This window comes from Hyla sarda, chromosome 2 (genome assembly GCF_029499605.1).
Source record: "Hyla sarda isolate aHylSar1 chromosome 2, aHylSar1.hap1, whole genome shotgun sequence".
Taxonomy (NCBI): Eukaryota; Metazoa; Chordata; class Amphibia; order Anura; family Hylidae; genus Hyla; species Hyla sarda.
This window is the reverse complement of record NC_079190.1, coordinates 74,771,171-74,781,140: the sequence shown is the minus strand read 5'-3', so window position 1 is coordinate 74,781,140 and position 9,970 is coordinate 74,771,171. Positions and strand designations below refer to the sequence as shown.

The 9,970-nt window shown below is 36.5% G+C and overlaps 1 long non-coding RNA gene across 1 annotated transcript; it reads right to left on the bottom strand.

The window, feature by feature from the left end:
• Window positions 1-4,207: 4,207 nt before the first annotated feature.
• Window positions 4,208-9,512, bottom strand: LOC130357639 (uncharacterized). Its single transcript, XR_008889205.1, has 3 exons — window positions 9,324-9,512; window positions 5,892-6,041; window positions 4,208-4,363 (listed from the first exon to the last, which is right to left on the bottom strand). It is a non-coding gene; the product is annotated as an uncharacterized LOC130357639 (long non-coding RNA).
• Window positions 9,513-9,970: the final 458 nt, after the last annotated feature.

Genomic DNA, 9,970 nt, shown 5'->3' with positions numbered 1-9,970 from the left:
CACACACCATACATACATATTACACACATCATACATACATACATAATACACACCATACATACATATTACACACATCATACATACATAATACACACCATACATACATATTACACATATCATACATATTACACACACCATACAAACATATTACACACATCATACATACATACATATTACACACATCATACATACATACATAATACACACACCATACATACATATTACATACATATAATACACACCATACATACATATTACATACACCATACATACATATTACACACATCATACATACATATTACATACATCATACATACATGCATACATACATATAATACACACCATACATACATAATACCCACACCATACATACATATTACATACATACATATAATACACACCCTATATACATATTACATACACCATACATACATATTACACACACCATACATACATATTACATACATACATACAATACACACCATAAATACATATTACAAACACCATACATACGTATAATACACATCATACATACATATTACACACATCATACGTACGTACATACATATATATAATACACACTATACATACATAATACACACACCATACATACATATTACATACATATAATACACACCATACATACATATTGCATACACCATACATACATATAATACACATCATACATACATATTACACACATCATACATACATACATATAATACACACCATACATACATATTACACACACCATACATACATATAATACACACCATACGTACATATTACACACACCATACATACATACATATAATACACACTATACATACATAATACACACACCATACATACATATAATACACACCATACATACATATTACACACATCATACATACATACATACATACATAATACACACCATACATACATATTACACATATCATACATACATACATACATATTACACACATCATACATACATACATAATACACACACCATACATACATATTACACACATCATACATACATATATACATACATAATATACACCATACATACATATTACACATATCATACATACATACATATTACACACATCATACATACATACATAATACACACACCATACATACATATAATACACACCATACATACATATTACATACACCATACACACATATTACACACATCATACATACATATTACACACATCATACATACGTACATATAATACACACTATACATACATAATACACACACCATACATACATATTACATACATACATATAATACACACCATACATACATATTACATACACCATACATACATATAATACACATCATACATACATATTACACACATCATACATACATACATATAATACACACCATACATACGTATTACACACACCATACATACATATAATACACACCATACGTACATATTACACACACCATACATACATATAATACACACCATACATACATATTACACACACCATACATACATATAATACACACACCATACATACATATAATACACACACCATACATACATATAATACACAACATACATACATAATACATACCATACATACATATTACACACACCATACATACATATAATACACACCATACATACATATAATACACACCATACATACATATAATACACAACATACATACATATTACACACACCATACATACATATAATACACACCATACGTACAATACACACCACACATGCATAATACACACCATACATACATATTACACATATCATACATACATACATACATATTACACACATCATACATACATACATAAGTAATACACACACCATACATACATATTACATACATATAATACACACCATACATACATATTACATACACCATACATACATATTACACACATCATACATACATATTACACACATCATACATACATATTACACACATCATACATACATACATACATATAATACACACCATACATACATATTACACACATCATACATACATACATACATACATAATACACACCATACAAACATATTACACACATCATACATACATACATATTACACACATCATACATACATGCATACATAATACACACCATACATTCATATTACATACATATAATACACACCATACATACATATTACATACACCATACATACATATTACACACATCATACATACATATTAAACACATCATACATACATACATATAATACACACTATACATACATAATACACACACCATACATACATATTACATACATACATATAATACACACCATACAAACATATTACATACACCATACATACATATAATACACATCATACATACATATTACACACATCATACATACATACATATAACACACACCATACATAAGTATTACACACACCATACATACATATAATACACACCATACGTACATATTACACACACCATACATACATATAATACACACCATACATACATATTACACACACCATACATACATATAATACACACACTATACATACATATAATACACAACATACATACATAATACATACCATACATATTACACACACCATACATACATATAATACACACCATACATACATATAATACACACCATACATACATATAATACACACCATACATACATATTACACACACCATACATACATATAATACACACCATACATACAATACACATCACACATACATATAATACACAACATACATACATATTACACACACCATACATACATATAATACACACCATACATACATATAATACACATCATACATACATATTACACACATCATACATACATACATAATACACACCATACATACATAATACACACATCATACATCCCACCCCCCTCCCGTCCTCGGTCTGTGCACTTTTCTCACCTGCGGCAGCCATGTTGGGGTCAGAGGCCGGGCACGTCCAATCCCATCTGCTGCACAATTTGCACCATCGCCCACTTCTTCCTCATGCCGAGGAATGGACACTTGGTGCCAGGAGTTGCGGCCAGGAGCATCTTAGGAATGGAAGGAGACGTGCGCAGCTGCGGGCAGCCCCTGCGTCTGCAGTTAGCGCAGCAGTGTGGAGGAGCGGCCCGGAGGAAAGGGAAAAGAGTGGCCCAGAGGAAGGGGGGATAGAGCGGCCGGAGGATGGGGGATAGAGTGGCCGGAGGACGGGGGATAGAGTGGCCGGAGGACAGGGGATAGAGCAGCAGAAGCCGCAAATTCCGCAAATTAAAAAAAATGCATTTTTAAACATCCAGTGTGCCCTGAAAGTCTTTCAGGGCACACCGGATGTTTAAAAATGCATTTTTTTTAAATTTGCGGCTCCGGCCGCTCTATCCCCCGTCCTCCGGCCGCTCTATCCCTCCTTCCATTATGTAGGCTCACAGCTCAGGACTACATCCCCATCATGTATGATTGTGACTGTCGGGGCTGGGGTTTAGTAGTGAGAACAAAAAAAAAAAAGTCCTGCAGCAGCGGGCCGCGGCCGCGGTGATTAGGGTGTGCCTGTGCACACCCGGCACACCCTGTGCGCACGCCTATGGTGCCAATATAGGGTCAGGAATACACATTTGTGTTCCTGATTCTATAGTGTTCTTTGAATACCCTGTTGACAACTTTATTTCAGTTTTAGGAGACACCAACAAGAATAACTGAGTAGTCAGACACATTTTTTTTTAAATCTATACCCAATGTTTGTGTATAGATATTTTGTAGAATAGTAGAATAATTGAATTAGAAAAATAAGATTTCAAGAGCTGTGAATAGCGAGGTTATGATATATATTAAAGTTTGCCTTAAAATATGCAATTTATATAGTTAATTTTAATAATGCCTGCTTACTTTTTTTTTTTTTTTTATCGTGCTTGGGGGGCCTCAGATTTATTTTCGCCTAAGGCCTCAAAAAGTCTAGAGCCGCCTCTGGACCACTGTTCTATCCTTCTAGTGCAGAGCTGTATTCCCAGTTCATACTCTGCTGGTGTAGGGAAGGATGGACATGTCAGCAACCCTTGATGGTGGTGAGATTTCTCGTTTGCAGCTACCTCAAGTGAGGTATTATGATGAGTGCTGGTGATACACTATTATATCCCTCTTTCCAACTTAACATGTACTTTTATTGGGTTCCTGTTTTGGTTATCTTTTTTTGTTTCAGTTGTATTCAGCACTGTGTATTTAGTGAAATTCCATGAGTATAGAGCTTCATTGCTGAGAAAGAAGAAATACCGGATGACTGATATTACCCACAGTTAATCTGGACTCCTGGAGTCTGTTATTGAACAAGGAGACAAGACATTTCCACACATGCTCATCATTTCTTTTTTCTAGGAAGATGGGACAAAAAAAAAAAGTTTAGATCTTTTATGAGATAAGTAGAGGGATAATTGTTGTTATAGTTTCGGTTGTCATGAATCTTGGGATACCAATTATGCAGATCAGCTTTTTTTTTATTTCTTACATTTCTTTTTCATTAACAATTTTGTATTTGTAAGAGAAAAAACATGATTTTTATTTTTACTTGTTATTACAAGAGTAAATATCACAAGGTGGTACTTTCATTGCTTACATAAAATATGCCTATGACTTTGCTTCTGACAGGTGGCCTAAAATACTTTTCCTTAGGTTATGTCCAATGGGTTCAGGTCAATAGCAGACCTGGGTGTTTTAGTTACACTGACATTGCAATTTAACAGCAGGATAACATCACAGGGATGGCAACTGCATCTTGGGGTGCCAATGGACTTACACAGAGTCCCCTTCCTCTGTAAACCAATTGCATTTAAATGGGTATTCATGTTTTGTTGTTTTACTTTGTTATTTGACTGTGCTGCAGAGGCTGGTAAGTTAGTGTAGTTATTAATATTGTGTCCGTACCTGTGTTTGATGGCTCGTCTCATCCAATCAAAATTATCCAATTAACCAATGAGAAGAAGTTCCTAAAAGCTTACATTTTATAAGGGTCACTGTTAAAAACCACCACAACAAAATAAGTGCTCCGAGGAAAAAAATAATTAATAACAAACTTCACCACTTGTAGAGTAGCGGACGGTGAGTGGTTATATTTACCACCTAAAGTGCAGTTACACAGAGTCATATTATTGTACCGTATTGCACTTGTGAGCGTTTGGAATGTGTAACTGCACTTTAGGTGGTAAATATAACCACTCACCGTCCGCTACTCTACAAGTGGTGAAGTTTGTTATTAATTATTTTTTTCCTTGGAGCACTTATTTTGTTATGGTGGTTTTAAACAGTGACCCTTATAAAATGTAAACTTTTAGGCACTTCTCATTAGTTAATTGGGTAATTTTTGTCAGTGAAGGTTGTTCTAGAAAGGGCTCTGGATAGGTCGTATAACTATCCTTTTTTGCACATTGGTCTCATTTTAATGTTTTCTTTTATGTGATCTTTTTCCCCCATGTTAATTTTTAGCAGCAGCCAATATGAATGTTGTCTCAGGCCTTTCCCAGGTTGCACTGCAGCCCAAGACATTACATTACGAGTCAGGTGTTGAAAGGGAGGGTGTCTGTGCTTCAGTGGGCAGAGCGACCACTTGGAGTGAGGGTGATAATCCTTCACAGGGCTGCAGGGAATTGCAGTTTTAAGCTCAGTGTGCATGAAAGGGAGCCTAGCTGTGCTGCAATGGGTTGTGTGGTTGATTTGTGGGAGTCACCTCCTACCTCAAAACAATGATTATTGGGGATTGTAGTTGGAGGGAAGGAACACAAACAGGAAATATCCAGTTCACACAAACAAGCCATGGACTCCAGACATGGCCATTTATCACCAACACAAGCATGTATTCTTGCTAAGCATCTCCATTACTGTCTGCCAGGTAAGTACTAAAGTCACCTTATATTGGATAAACCCTTTAAGTGGTTCGATGACTGGGTTTGGAGGTTAGTCTTATTTTGGCCTTTAAATCTGATATGAGACAGTGGAGCACCCATTCTCACTGACTTGGGACACCTGCACAGAGTGTGGTAAAATGCACTCAGTCACCTATAAAAAAGCATTATTGGTTACTATATAGTTAAATTAATTGCTAGTTCATAAGTTTAAATATGTATAGTACTAGTAGGTAGTACCTTCATGCAGTCATGTCCAGTTAACCACTTGTGTTCCTATTACTTGTTTTACATTTTATATACTATATTATACATTTTAGAAGGGAATTACAAGAACCAGCATCTCACACGCCGGTCTTAAAGGACAAGTATCATGTAAAAAAAACATATCCCCTATCCAAAGGATAGGGGAGAAGTTTTAGATCGCGGGGGGGGGGGGGGGGGGTCCGAGAGCTGGGGCCCCCCGCAATCTCCTGTTTAGAGCCCGGGTTCTCCTATACAGCGGTGCGTTACGACCCCTGCCTGAAGAGGGGGACCCACTCCCCCTCCATAAAGTTCTATGGGAGAGTCGGTCGTCAATCTTCGGCTCTCCCATAGAACTATATAGAGGGGCTTGGCAGCCCACTTCGGGCAGGGTTCGTGATGCGCCGCTTTATAGGAGAGCCCGGGCTCTAAACAGGATATCGCAGGGGGCCCCAGTGCTCGGACCTCCCGCAAACAAAAACTTATCCCCTATCCTTTGGATAGGTGATACGTTTTTTTTTTTACATGATACTTGTCCTTTAAGAAATCTCCCCGGATTTATGCAGATGCACACATGAGGCTGCCTCTGTGCCCTCGCTGAAATCTACACCCGCTTGGAGTTGGCGTAAATTTCGGATACAGTTTACAGATGTAAATTGTCGAAAATGTTATGCCAGTCTCAGTTTATGCCAAGCTCTGTCCACTTGGCAAGCTAGGCACGAAGTGTGGCAAAATGTTTGTTCAAAGCATGTCAGGCACTGGTATTATAAATACCCCCTTCCCTTTTTATTACAGTAATGGGCGATATGGCTGTAAATACAAGAAACCACACATATTTTATTTCAGAATTATTGTGCCTCACATATGAAGTAGCCTTGTTCTTATACGGACAGATAATGCATTTAATTGCAATAAAATGTCACAAAGAAGAGAAGAGGTAAGAAGCCCTGTGTGCTGGGGAGAAGTTATCGTATTTTAATGAAGCCCCTTGTTCTCACATGTCCGCTCTTGCTTAGGCTGTAGTTGCTCTAAATAAAACATACGATCTCAAATTACCTACTGCATTCATCATCCAAACATGCGCCGGCATTAGTAGAATATATCTTCACGAGAAGAGACAATATTTCTAAAGAGGGCAATAATAGCATTAATAACAAGAGCTTCATTACTAATCATGTTTCCAAGAAATGACTGAACACGTTTTGTAGGCACAGAGGACACCAGGCATCTCACAAAAACTGAAATAAAAGGAATTAAAAATAGATGAGACAGAAGGAAATGATCTAATGGTGACAAAATACGGCGAGGGAGACGTTTATGTATGTTAGGTCATTCTGCACTTTCACAGCTCAATTAATTCAACAAGACAGAAAGAAACAAAAACAAAAACTAAGCACACAGCCAATTTTCGTTTTTTTCTCCTCACCTTTTAAGAAACAAAACTCTTATTTTTCCATCCACAGAGCCATAGGAGAGATTGTTATTTTTTTTTTTTTTGCATGAACAATTGTTCTTTGCAAAGACACCTTTCATTTTATCATAAAATGTATGGTAAAACCCCCCCAAAAAAAACATTATTTGTGGAGGGAAATTGAAAAAAACAAAAACTTTTTATGCAGTGCACTTTACGATAATACTGAACCATTGGGGGGATTTATTAAAACTGTGTAGGGGAAGAGTGGGGCAGTTGCCCCTAGCAACCAATCAGATTTCATCTTTCATTTTTCACAGGCCTCTTTAAAAATTAAAGAAGCGATCTGATTGGTTGCTATTGGCAACTGCACCACTCTTTCTCTACACAGGTTTTGATAAATTTCCCCATTTATCTTTTTCCTGTGGGTCAATGCGATAACGACAAATACCCACATTTACATAGTTTTTGTATTATTGTGCTACTTTAAAAAAAAATAACTATGCTTACAATTGCCGTATTCTGATCACTATAACTTTATCACTCTTTTGTCTATGGGGCTGTTTGATGGCACACTTTTTGAACCATGACTTGTACCATTTTTTTTTGTACTATTTTGGTTTTGATGGGACTTTCTGATTGCTTTTTAGAATTTTTTTTCTGATGTATGATATAATTAAATCTGCTGGCGCTAGTGTTCAAGTGGCTTATCACATGATCGCTACGTGCGATCATGTGACCGGGACAATAGAGTAAGTGTCTACGCAGGCACAGAGAAGGAGCCAGGAGAGCCTAAAGTGTTCATGCGCATGTACTAACAGAACTGAAACTAACACTAAAACCACCACTGCTAACTGATTGTGAGCATGCACAGTATGTGGCAACAGTGAAAAAGAGTGTGTGTGAAAAAGTGAGAATGAAAGGTATAAAGAACAAAGGTGAAATTACACAAAAAAGGACATAAAAATTATATATGTGAATGATGCATAAAGAAAACAAGAAAAAATTGATAATGTGAAAAAAATGTAGTTAAAATTTATAGATGAAAATAAATAAAACAATAAAAAAATTAAAACAACAATCAATAATAAAAATAAGACAAGAGAAATAAATATAAGTACAAATTATATAATAATGATATAAAATAATATATAATCGAATAAATAAAACCAACATGTAATAGATATATATAATAGGATAATAGTCAAATACTACCAAAATGTGAACCATGATGTGAAGACACTAAATATATGGTTTAAATAAATATTACTAGTGCAAAAGTTGACAAGAAAATTTGGTAAAGTGCATATAGGGAGAGCAATCACTCAGAAGATGGTTTTCAAATGCGAAAAGAGAAAAAAGAAAATTAAAACCAGATAAACAAATTAAAATTAAATTTTAAAGTATATGGTATATGGGGTGTAGCTGTGCAGTGATGAAAGGGTGCTGGTTTAACCCTTAACTGTTGTGACGCCAGGGTGGGGGCTCCTCAATATATACTTGTCCTATCGCCACCCGTCCCAAGAACGATAGGGAGGAATAAATGATTGTCCACAACTGGAGATTCAGAAAACTGTAGAAAACTTTACTGCAGATTTTATGCAGAGGTAAAACAGGAAAAGTCTTTACAGATGTACAGTCTATGAGGATCCTGACAGTTGGTTGGGACCTTGTGAGTATAAGCTCTGCAGATTGATTTACGCTGTACCGCTGGATTTAGAGGATTGGTTTTAGGTCCAGCAGTCACGCAAGCTTTAGCAGGGATTTGATTTAGTAACTCACGGTTAGTAAGTTGCGGGATTGTTAGGCTTCAGGCCTGGTTTTGTCTTGTAAGTTTCACGGATCTCCTCTCTCTGATAGTCCGGAACCCAAGAGATGCTGCTTGCTTTGCAGCTCAGGAGCAAATGCGCAAGATAAAAGAAAAGAGAAAGAGGATTGGCTGGCAGCTCTCTTATATGGGCAGGGGCTGGCCTTGAGCTGATTGGTTCATCCCAACTGTCAGTCCTTTACACAAAGGATTATGGTAGAACATGTGACTACTCACGTGACCTGGAAGGTCCTTTAGCATACCATAACAGTAGAAACATTAGTCATGTGACCTAAGGTCCTGCAGACACTATATAGATCAATGCATTACACTAATTATATACATGTAACACATAAAATTAAAGAACGAAGAGGTGACCAGGGGTTATCTCTGCAAGCGGACCCCAACGGTACCAAAGAACTCTGACTTTGGGGACCCAGCACACTAGGTACAGTATGAAATACAGTACCGGGACACCACATATGCATTTCATTTCATTCCTTATCCATCTCTTCTGGGTCCATTCCTTGTACATATTTTCTGTTTGTGTTCTGGAGCCTTTTATCATTGTGTCCATCATTATGTATTTTAATTTATGAATATGTCCAATAAAGATTTATTT